This window comes from Lynx rufus, unplaced genomic scaffold, assembly GCF_022079265.1.
Source record: "Lynx rufus isolate CCGP_SWC_20201006 ecotype Redwood Valley unplaced genomic scaffold, mLynRuf1.p SCAF_3, whole genome shotgun sequence".
Classification (NCBI taxonomy): Eukaryota; Metazoa; Chordata; class Mammalia; order Carnivora; family Felidae; genus Lynx; species Lynx rufus.
The window spans coordinates 66,166,747-66,178,824 of record NW_025814845.1 but is presented as its reverse complement, the minus strand read 5'-3'; the positions used below and the strand labels follow the sequence as shown (position 1 = coordinate 66,178,824).

Genomic DNA, 12,078 nt, shown 5'->3' with positions numbered 1-12,078 from the left:
TGTTACATGGCAGGGATTTACACAGATGCTTCTATTGGTGCTTTGTAAGTATTTATTAAATATTTGTTGAAAGAAAATGAATATACATCTTTCCTTCCATTAGTCGACTGTATGCTACTTGAAAGCATAGACCGGCTTATTCTCTTTTTTGCTTTCAGCCATCTGCTGCATACTACATGCTCAATACATATTTGTTGAATGAATACATTTATTAACCCATTTTACAGACAAGGAAACCAAGACAGAGAAAGGTTAAATAACTAGTCTTGTCATGCAGCTAGCAAGTGGTGGGGAGAGTCAGGATTGGAATCCTGGTTTTAGAGCAGGAGTTCTTAGCCATAATGATAATGTGTGGCTAATTAAAGATGTCCACAAGTTCTTTGAGATTTTTCTCATTTTGAGTTGAGATCTTTGCCTTCCTCTCTTTGAATTTGGGTCAGTTATGCAACTGCTTTGATCAACAGAATATGTAGGAGATAATACTGTCACAACTTCTAGGCCTAGGCTGGGCCATGTAAAAAGTCCTACTACCCTGAGACAGCCATATTGGAGAGGACTCACATAGGTGCCCCAGCAGTGACCAGCCTTCCAGCTATCCCCACTAAGGTACTAGACATGCACGTGAAGTTATCTAGTCCAGCTCCTCTGCCAGCTGAGTACCGCTGAGTAACCTCTGTCAGCTTCCAGTTGAGTCCTGAATTCCTGACCCATGAAATTGTGAGATACTAAAAAAAGCACTTTAACAGTAATGACAGTGACACCACCACCATCATCAAGGATGTTATTGAAGTCACTAAGCTTTTGGTAGTTTGTTATATATGGCAGTAGGTAACTAGTAAGGAAGTCTGTAATTGAATGGAAAGGTATGGAATTCCACAAACCTCAAGATGAAAGAACATCTGTGTGAGGAAAGAAAGAGATAAAGAGAATTACTATTGTTGTTGGAAGTTACTATAAACTGCTTGGTCATATAGGTGACACAGATCATGCTTTCCTGACATGAAGACAAAATAGAGTAAGGATGAATGACTCATTCCATAAAAGTGAAGTATGTGTGTAAAACTGGACTTATTTTGCTAATAATTTAGTCACTTAAGTGGTAGAGGATGTAACAGAAAACTGACCCTTAATTTCAGGTTTCTACTTGGATATCTAACAGGTGTCTCAAATTTAGCATATCCAGCATAGAACTCAAGTTTTCCACTTTATCTTTTCTGGACTACTTCTTCAGCATTACACATCTCAATATATGATAGTTTCTCAGGTTCAAAACTTCGGGGTTTTTGACTCTGCCCATATCCAATATTCAATCCACCTGCAGTTTTATCTATATTGCCTTCAAATTTATAGCAACTCTGTGGGAAAGCAACAGGTTTTGTGTGAATAAAAACAAAGAGTTCCATGGTCAATTATAGTGGAAAAATTGATGAGGTCCTTTGTTGTAAGATTTTTTTTAAAAAAAGAATGTAGAGCCACTACAGTTTAGGATAATGTACTTTATGGCTCAGGCAATGTTTCCTCCCCCCAAAATTATTTGACCAGTATTAATGTTACATGGAACAAACTTGGGGAAAAGCTGTTCTGGCATCATATATCCTGTATTCAGTAAAGTATTTAATAGTTTCTGTGATACTGTTGTGGAAATGGAAGAGAAATGTGGGATGCATGAGAATATTGTCAGGTGGGTTTACTTCTAGTCAAAACAAAAACATTCAGGGGGTGCCTGGGTGGCTCAGTCAATTAAGCGACCGGCTTCAGCTCAGGACAAAAACATTTATGGAAAGTGATAAAGAGACCTCTTCAGTAGAGAGAGATTTTTTTTTATGGCAATGGCATCAATTAATATTTTAATCACCATATTAAATGGCAATATGGAAATTTAGCAAGTTTGTGAATACTCACAAAGTTGGGTGAGCTAGCCAATACATTGGGTAGATTCAAAACCTTTTCTTTAGATTGGAATGTAGAACTTGAAAGCATCAAATGATATTGTCCAGGCATAGTAGAAAAAAAATCTACATACTTAATTTTCAAGAAAGATATATTGATTAACTATAAGATCGAGATAGATTTGGCCTGACAGTGGAAAAGACAAGTTTGTATGGTTGCAAAAAAATGCTTATGCAATATTAATCTCTATTTATGGAGAAGTCTAGATAAACAGACCTGATAAATAAGTATGCATATATCGTAAACTCGCTCAAGGCAAAATTTTATGTCATCTGTTAATGCAGAAGCCTCATCACTTTTAGACAGTTATGCTATTTTTTTGTTTCTTTCTAGTCAATGACCACCCCTGTTCTGAAGCCTTGACATTTCCTCTTCCCTCAAGCTCTTTCCTCATACCTTTTTACTTTCTCTTTACTTCCTCTTCTCTCTTACTCAGGGTACATCAACTACTGTAAAAGCCACACACTTGTCTGTATTAATCAGCGTAGGTATTGGCTCTAATATAAAGCCCTCAAATTTCAGTGTATTAAAATAATGAGATAACTTTTTATCCACACAATAATTTAATGCAAGTGTTCCTTGTTGGGTAGATATCCTACTTCCTTACCTAACTTCTGAGCCCAATATATCTACCAAAATTCTAGAATTAATTATTGAGCAGATAGTTCACAGAAGGGGTAAAGTACATTTATTCTAATATTTCTAGCATTCAGCAAAGTGACAGGCATTCATTCATTGATTTAACAAATATTTATTGAGTGCCAACTTTGCATTAGCCAGTGTTCTCAGCCCTGGTAAAGCTGATAAGACAGAAAATGTTACAGTTTTCATGGAGTTTGTATTATTGTGGGGAAAGACAGATAATAAACACATAATCAATGAATGAGATAATAATAGGGCTCTGAAGAAAATACACCTGAGGGATGTGATGGAGCTTGTGCATATGGGAGCTACTTCAGATTGATAGACCCTTTTGAAAATATGAGACTTTAATTGAAACCTGTTAAGATGAAGCTGCCTCTACAAAGATCTGGTGAGAGGGTGTACCAAGCAGAGCAAGGAGTGGATGCAAAGGATCCAAGCAGGAATCAGCTTGGTGTGTTCTAGTAACCGGACAAGGATAGAAGACAGGAGATGAATTTATAGAAGTAATGGGGGTTGGGTTATTATAGAGCCACACTGGAAGTACTAAGGAATTTGGATTTTATTCTGAATGTGAATAGAAGTCAAATGAGGGTTTTCAGCAGGGAGTGATATGACCTAATATACTTTTTTCAAAGTTGGCTCTGGCTGGTGCATGGAGACAAGATTCTGAAGAGGACCAGAGCAGAAGGAGGGAAATCAGCAGAAGCAGGAGTTGCAGTAATGCAGGTAAAAGACTATGGACCTGGTTGAGGATGATAACAGTGGAAATGCATAGAAATGGACAGATGTGGGCTATGTTTTAGAGTGAGAATTGGCAGGAATAGATTTAGATTTGCCAGTGAGCATCTGGATGAATGGTGGTGACACTTACTGAGATGGTGAAGACCTAATTTGAATAGGCCAACTTTGAGGTACCAATTAAATATGCAAATGGAATTATCAAACAGGCAGGTGGATGTACTGTCTGAAGTATAGGGGAAAGACTAGAACTGGAGGTATCAGGTTTGGGTCATTCACCTCTGTAAGATGGCCACGGCAGTCTGTCACATCCCAGTCAAATGGGTACAAAAGAGTCTCCCATACTTTGTCTGTTTCCAAGAAAGAGGAAAGTTTGTCAGACTTATCCTCATACTCATTGACTAGAGTTGCATCACATGACTGTGCCTAAGCCAGCCATTGACAAAGGGAATGGGCTAACCATAGTGGGCTTGGTTAATCAGAACTAGCCCTTAGACTGAGGGTGGAGCCAGCTTTTCCCAATATCTAAGGCAATATGGAGGTGGGTGGATGTGTGGACAAATCAAGGGAAGGAGAAAAGATGGGACAGATATTAGGGGTCAACCAACATTCTTGTTAAAGCCCAATTCAGTTTTCTCATCATTAAACAGGACAGTGCATTACCTCACAGAGTATGTGTGATCTCAACTGAGTCAATGGTATGAAAGCTTTGTAAACCATAAAACAGTATAAAATAGTTAAGTTAGTTTGAATCAGATTGTTCCTAACATTGCTCCATTTCTCTGTTTTACTCAAGGGTTGCTGGTGTTCTGGCAGTATTTGTTATTATGTTGCTTAAGTGTTTCTTTCAAAGGCTTAAGAAATGAGTTGAGGATGAAACATAAGTTTAGCTGCCATTAACATGTTTCCTTTCATCAGTAGACATGTGTTTCCATCAGTAGACATATGTTTTTCCCTTACCATGTGTCACTAATGTTTTTGTCCTTTCTTGTATCCAACACATGAAACATGGAATTATTTTCAAACTTGTGAGAAGGAAGTTCATCAGTAAGATCCTGCTGAACTCTCTGAGGCATTCATTTGCCCTTTGGTAGAGAGCAACACATAAGAAAGTGACTTACCTGAACTTGGCTGCTGGCAGAGTTGAAATGATCATTTCTCAATTATTAAGAGCCTAAAAGGTAGTAGGTGCTGATCAGAACATATAATAAATGTCACCCCTGATCTAGAATACAGGAATTATCAGTTCCAATTATAGGTTTAATGTCCACTGTATTCTACTTGCTTTCAAACATTTTTATATAGATATTAACATATCACAAGTGCTTTTAGGGCAAGGCACACGGCTATATTGTGTACCAACATTTTGTTTTTAGCTATTTGTTCATTTACAAGCATTTGTTGTGTGTCTAACATATGCTAGACCCTGTACTAGGATTTTAAATAAAATAAATATGATCTTTTATTCTTATATTTTATGGGGCATATCCATTAGGAAGGAAGTTAGTAATTACACTAATAATCAGGTATGCATCTGACACTTGTGAGGCCTGGGGCAAAAGGACAAATGGATGCCATGTATCAAATATTTAAATACTTAATAGTGATGAGCTCTGACATTTGTCCAGTTCATGTTTTCTTCTGGAACCTCAAAGCTCACACCCTGGGGAGTTTCCTTGCAACATGGAGGCTAAAGGAGGCTTGCTCTCTTCCAAGTCAGTCCTGCTACTTGTGACCCTGAGTGGCAACAAGAAGCGTCTGGCAAAGGGCAAGAAAGAAGGTGGGCTGTGTCCCGGTTGGTGGACTGAATCAGACACTGACATAGGAACAGACATTGTCCAGGTGCTGGGAACTGGGCTGGGAGGTCTCATGAGTCACTTTCTCATCCCCTTTTAGGCAGTTGTAGAGGAGAGAGATGGAGTGCAGTCTTCTGGGAAATTCTGTCTGCTTTGGGTGTTCTGGGGCAACAACTTCAAACAAAGGGGACTTCTACTATCTATTTCCCAGAGCAGAGGCTGAGATTTTCTTCTTCCTCAATCGATGCAGGCTCCTTTGTTCTCAACCGGGCATGGTACAGCTTGCTCAGGACATCCTTCATAATTCACTCAAAAGTAGACTGAACTTTCAACCATCTTTTTTGGAGACTAAAAAAAAATTGTGTTCATTTTGATATCTGTGATATGTGTGGTTCTCTAAAGCAAGGGGCCTATGACAGAATCCCTCTTGCCTGGGTTTAAGTGTAGTTTGCCGGTAGCCTTACACATGCATATGTAGCTACAAGCCATGATAAGGGCTATGAAGGAAGAAGACAGAGGGCTAGGAGGAAGTGTGTACAGGAACGGACATTTAGAGGAGTGGTGTGTGTGGTGTAGGTCAGGGAAGGCCTCCTGGAGAAAGTTTTAGGTAAGGCTGAGACTAGAGTATAGGCTTACATTAACACCTAATCTGAGCAGTGTTCCCAAGTTAGCTAATACATTTCATGGAAAGTTAGACTGCACCTCAGGTTCTTACAAAATGTAATCTTCATGTTTATTATTTTTTTATGAAAGTAATAACTCTTCATTACAAATCAAGTAATATAGATCTATAAGGTTAAAAAAATGACTATTTCCTGTAAAACCACCTCTCAGGAGATTTGAAATTAATACTGTGATTTAATTTTTCTCCTAGGTTTTTTCTCATATATATACACTAATTTTTTATGTGCATATACAAATAATCACTTATTATTTTGTATCTTTCACTGCTCCAAGGTGGAGCCCTTTGTTCACTTTCATGGTAACCACCAGTTGACCAGTCACCTACTTTCCAGTTCCCGCAGTAGGATCCATAGGGGACTGAACATGTCCAATTTGTATTCTTTTCTATGGGTAAACATAATGTAGATAATTAATTACACCTAAAGCTAAGATCCATATAGTTTCTGTGTCATTTATGCATTAACCTGTCTGCTGGCTGTGGTGTGAAATCTAATAGGTTGGAATGAGTGCAACTCAGTTATTGTTCCTTTCCCTAATTTCCCATCATACTACCACCATCATCATCTACATCATCATCATCATCATCATCATCATTTGTTTCCCTTTTATTTTCAAATGATGCCTGAGGTTGCAGTGCTTATTCCTCTTTTAATGCCTGGAGACCATCTTCTTTCTCTTTATATTTGTAAACGCACTTGAGGCCAGTTCTGTGAGATACGGTCTACACCAAATCATGAACTCTCTCTTGGTCTTATTAGCTATTGTTGTCTATGTTGTTTCTAGGACTGAATTTAGAGAGTCCTAAACCTATATTCAGTTTTTGGTTTTGTTGTTTACTGATGGCGTGAACTTGGACAGGCAACTTCACTTCTCAGTGTTCTCCTTGTAACACAGAATATCAGAGTTCACTCTGACCTCCCCTTAGGGCTACTGAAAGATTACACTGAGATGAAGTGTGTGAAAGATCTTTGTGAACTGTAAAGTTTGTACTAATATTTTCTGGAATAAATTTCTGTTTAACTGAGCAATCACTACTTCTCTCTGCTCTTTTAATGACCATGTCCATAGTCATTCCCTAGAAAGTATGTCCTGAATCAAACAAGACAGAGGATAGAATAGTGTGCCCATTTTATTTCCTCCAACATGAATATACTTTCTTTTAAATATGGAAAAGTTTTACATATGTATAGTTTTATATATAGCATCCTTTATTTTAGTATATAGCCTAACACTTATAAATAACCACCATACAATTATTTCTCAATTTCAAACATTCCTTCTCTGTGGAAATTCTGATGGTAAGATGAAGGGAACATGCATTTATAATGAGTAGGCAGCTGACTTTTTTTATGGTTGATATAGAATTATGGTCTATTATCTATAGTTTGTTGCAAATAATGCCTAGGAAAGGTTTTAGGTGATTCATTAGGTGGTAATTTAAGTCCGTGCATATTATTATTGTTAATTAATGATAATAAAAACAATCCAAACATTGGCATAGGGAGAGGTGACATCAAGTTTGATAGACTTTCTTGAGAAGGTTCCAAACACCACATAGATTTGGGGTTTTGTTTGAGCAGCTTTGTTGACCACTTTCATAATCCTGAAGCTGAAGCCAAGATGAGTTATTACTCATTTAATGTGTAGGCTGTTTCCCCCCCCCACCCCTAATTGTAAATTATACAATCTCAACCTCTATAGCCAGCAATATCTGACTTTATTGCTTTCCATTTTATGAAAATTAATTACAGCTCACATTCTGACACTGAAATTAAGGAGTAAGCACTAAATCTTATACACAACAATAGGAAATTAAGAGAACATTCTTTATTATCAGAATAAAGGGGGTGCTTTTTCTTCTCTTAAGGCACTGGACTATGAGATAAAATCAGATTTAAACAAGCATTGCTCCTCCTTAACTTGTGTCACTGCAGCATGAAAGACAGAGTAGAATTATGATATTTTAATTTAAAAAAAACTACAACTCTTTCTATTTTGTCCTGAGGGACATTGTTTTGTGATAGCATGGTAGGCTATGGAACTCTGTCCCTGTAGGCACTGGCTTAGTAGGGAGCCAGGAGATGTAGGAGGTGAGACAACTCATCTCTGTACTGATAATGGACCAAATTCACTGGATTCTATGAATTCCTCCAAAAGAAAAAATAATTTTGTAGAGAAAACTATAAGTATAAATAGCAAAGAGATTGAGATGTGTATACGAGTAAATGTGCCCCCTTGTGCTGGTATCATCCTTTGGCCACAGTTTTCACACGAGCAGCAATTATATATACTATCCAACTTTATAAGTATTTCACAGTTAGTAAAGTATTTTCAAATACACATTTTATTTAGTAATCACAGTAATCCAGTGATAAAATTATTTTGTTTACTTATTTATTTTTATTGAAGTATAGTTGACACACAAAATTACCTTAGATTCAACTTTACAACAGTGATTCGACAAATTTATATATTATGCCGTGCTTACCATAAGTGTGGCTACCATCTGTCACCATACATTGCTATTACAGTACCACTGATTATATTCCCTGTGCTGTAGCTTCTATCCCCGTGACTTATTCATCCCGTAACTGGAAGCCTGGATCTCCCACTCCCTTTCACCCATTTTGCCCATCCACCCACCCCCTTTCCCTCTGGCAACCATTAGTTTGTGCTCTGTAATTATGTGCTCTCTATCAGTCTGTTGCTTTTTGTTTGTTTATTCACTTGTTTTGTTTTTTTAGATTCCACGTATAAGTGAAATCATATGTTGTTTGTCTTTCTCTGCCTTACTTCACTTGGCATAATGTACTCTAGGTTCATTCATGTTGTCACAAATAGCAAGATCTCATTCATTTTTATGGCTGAGGAATGTTCCATTATACACACGCGCGCGCACGCACACGCACACGCACACACACACACACACACACACGATACATTTTCATTCATCAGCAGACACTTAGATTGCTTCCATATCTTGGTTATTGTAAATAATGCTGCAATAAGTATAGGAGTGCATATATCTTTTTGAATTAGTATTTTCATTTTCTTAGGATAAATGCCTAGTGGTGGAAAAACTGGATCATATGGTACTTCTATTTTTTATTTTTTGAGGAATCTTCATACTGTTTTCCACAGTGGCTGAACCCATTTTCATTTCTACCACTAGTACTAGAGGGTTCCTTTTTTTCCATATTCTTGCCAAACACTTGTTATTTCTTGTCTTTTGATTCTAGGCATTCTGACAGGTGTGAGGTGATACCTCAGTGTGGTTTTGATTAGCATTTCCCTGATGATTAGTGATGTTGAGCATCTTTTCATGTGTCATGAGAAAGTTAAAGACAGAAGGGGTCAGAAACCTATTCACTTCTTCTCCCCTGTCCTTAGCTACATTCTTTGAGGCACTTCTGTGGCAATCCATGGAGCATAGTTTGAAAACCGATTGCATAAAATTTAAAGTGTTCAATAAATGTTCAAACAGCATTCACTGAGCCCTCCCTGTATACAACCACATAGTAACTGAGAAAGTTCTGTCCTTTCCTGCCACTGACCTAGTCTCTTTCTGATAATAAACAGAAGCATGTCTTTGAGAGACTCTAAAATAAGCATAGCACTGGCATCTGTTTTTTCTTCCTTAGCTAAAAACTAAATGTGAGGCTAAAAATCTTTGACAGGTTTTATTGCCACCATTATGAGGTATGCTGCATTAGATATTTACACAATTTAGGGCGGTGTTTTTGTGTGTGTTGAAATTTATCAGTACTGTATCTTGATACTCTTATTCAGAGGTATCTTGATAGTTACTGCCCCCAAAAGTCAATGTTACTATATTTCACCACTACATTTCAAGTGGTAGTAACTACAGGTTTTCTTGCCATGTGGCTGATCATCCATGTGACCCTCCCACTGGAAAATACAATGTATTATAATGTTTTTGAGCTTCCAAGTTTTAAATAACATATTTCTCCCCCTCATCAACATTCATTGACATACATCCAATATTTTGGATAAATGGTATGAGTCAAAGATTATGCTTAGATACCATCAAATGACCTCAGTTCTGACTTCATATCAGAATTACGATAGCTACTGTCCATAAATGAGTCTATGGATTTAAATTTCATTTCATTAATCTAAGTAAATCCATTATTTTTACGGAATGTCTACCATGTGTCAAATGCCATGCTAGCTGCTGAGGTAAAGCAGTGAACAGAAGAGACACACACTGTCCTCTGTGAGTTTATAGTCTGGTGAGGTAGCCATATTAATAAACAGAGAGCTACTTGTGGTTAATGTGAAAAACCTTTTGAAACAACACAGGGTCCTAAGTCAAGACTTTGAAGAGGAATTTAATTCAGTCTTAGGAAGTGATATTAAAGGACTTGGTGTTAGATAAAGATAAAAATGGTAGGTATTGGAAAGGAACTTTTGGAATAGCAGAATATGGGGCTAGCTAAGTCCCTTTCTCAAAAATCAATGATAGAAATGGAAGAAACTTTCAAAAAACAACAATTTATTAAGGACTCTAGAAACTTAGAAACATTTGTTCAAGAAAAACAACAAAATCTTAAATAACGGTGGGGTTTTAGGTCTTCAGCTCTATTGGTATAGAAGTTGTACCAGGGTAGGGTAAGGGGTAAGAACTACTTGAAGAGGCTGACTTGATTTGGAGCAGGTACATGCCCTGAGGCATTGTAAGCAGTAGCAATCTCAGTGGCAAACAGTCAGAAAATTCCAGCTTCAAAGCTAGCTTGGTGTTGTCATTGAGGTGGGGTAAGCAATAGACATGCATACTAGCGAGAAATTCAGCAGGGAGATCTAGGTAAATAAGGTAGCCATAGTGAGCCTTAAACTCTCACATAGCCTGGGTGGTTTTGAAGGGTGTATGCTTGTAAAAGGCTATGCACATTCCCAAGAGAGACTAGAGAGGGCCTAGTTATCTAATGCCCCCTACCTCAACGTGAGGCCTAGAAAATGCACAGGGGAGAATGGGAAAGCCCAGAAAAAGCAAAAGCAGGATAAATGACTGAGCTTTTAAAGTAATTTCTATCTCTTTATTGATGTTTTTTATTTGATGAGTCATTATTGTCATGCCTTCCTATAAATTTTTTCCCAGCTTCATCAAAGCACAATTGACAAATAAAAATTATACAAAGTATGTTTTCTAATGCAGTGGTACTAAATTAGAAATCGATAACTGAAAGAAATTTTGGGAGGGTAGGAATCTATGAAAAATTAAAAAAGAAACACATCTAGGTGTTCAAAACATAGGCGTGGGTTGCAGGAAGATTGGCAGCCTCACTCACATCAAGCAAAGCTGCTGTGGGGTGACTTTTGCGATGGTGCTAAGAAGGCAACTGTTTTATACAGTTTCTATGAAGTGGGACACACAGGTGGTGAATGGGTCCTTGCTGCTTGACCCTGCGGGCCTGGAGGCAGAGGAGCCAAGATCCTGCCCCATGGCTGTCATCCTGCAGCCCGAGAAGTGCACTGTGTTCCAATGCACATGGTGTGCTATGCTGTGCTCGCTGATTCTGCGCCTCTCCTGGGACCTGTTGCAGTCCCTTGGATCTGTAGTTTTCTATAGAGTCACAAATGACATGGTATGGGAAGCTCCCTTCCTAGTTGGCATTGAGGGTTGGTTCAAAGGGAGCACTTACAACCTTGTATTCTGTATCACCTGTGGGACTCCCATTGGTTTCCATTTGTATTCTACCCATGCTGCCCTGGCTGCTGTCTCAGTGACAAAATGATGTGCTCTTAAAAACAAAAGTCACAGTAAATGAATCTGAGATAGATATTCACAACTTTCTACCAGAAATTGTTGCAGAGCTGAAAGAGAAGATAATGTTAATGCATGCTCATTTAAATTCACTGATAATTCTGAAGGAAGTAACTCCCGACTAGCCCAAGCCAGAAAACTGATCCAGAATCAAAACTTAAGTATGGAGTCAGGCCTAATTGCAATCTTCAACAGCAGGCACTGTTTGATCAATTCTCAAGAAAGATTGGCTTCAAGAATGGATGGGAAATGGGGTTTATTATTATTACCTCTACGTTGATTTTCTAAATGATATGTGAAGCTGTTTCTAGAAGATGAAAAGCTTAGAAGCCTCTGTCCAGGTTTTATAACTATTTGCCTTAAGAACTTATTTTAGCTTGTCATTTTCATAAATACTTATTTCTGAAAACATCTTTTATTGCAAATTCAGGTTAAGAGACAATGTCTTGTCAATGCTCTCATTTAAAGATGCACCGTTGT

At 37.8% G+C, this 12,078-nt stretch overlaps 1 pseudogene; it reads left to right on the top strand.

The window, feature by feature from the left end:
- Positions 1-5,016: 5,016 nt before the first annotated feature.
- On the top strand, positions 5,017-11,741 carry LOC124521100 (protein Mis18-beta-like; annotated as a pseudogene).
- The last annotated feature ends 337 nt before the right edge of the window (positions 11,742-12,078 follow it).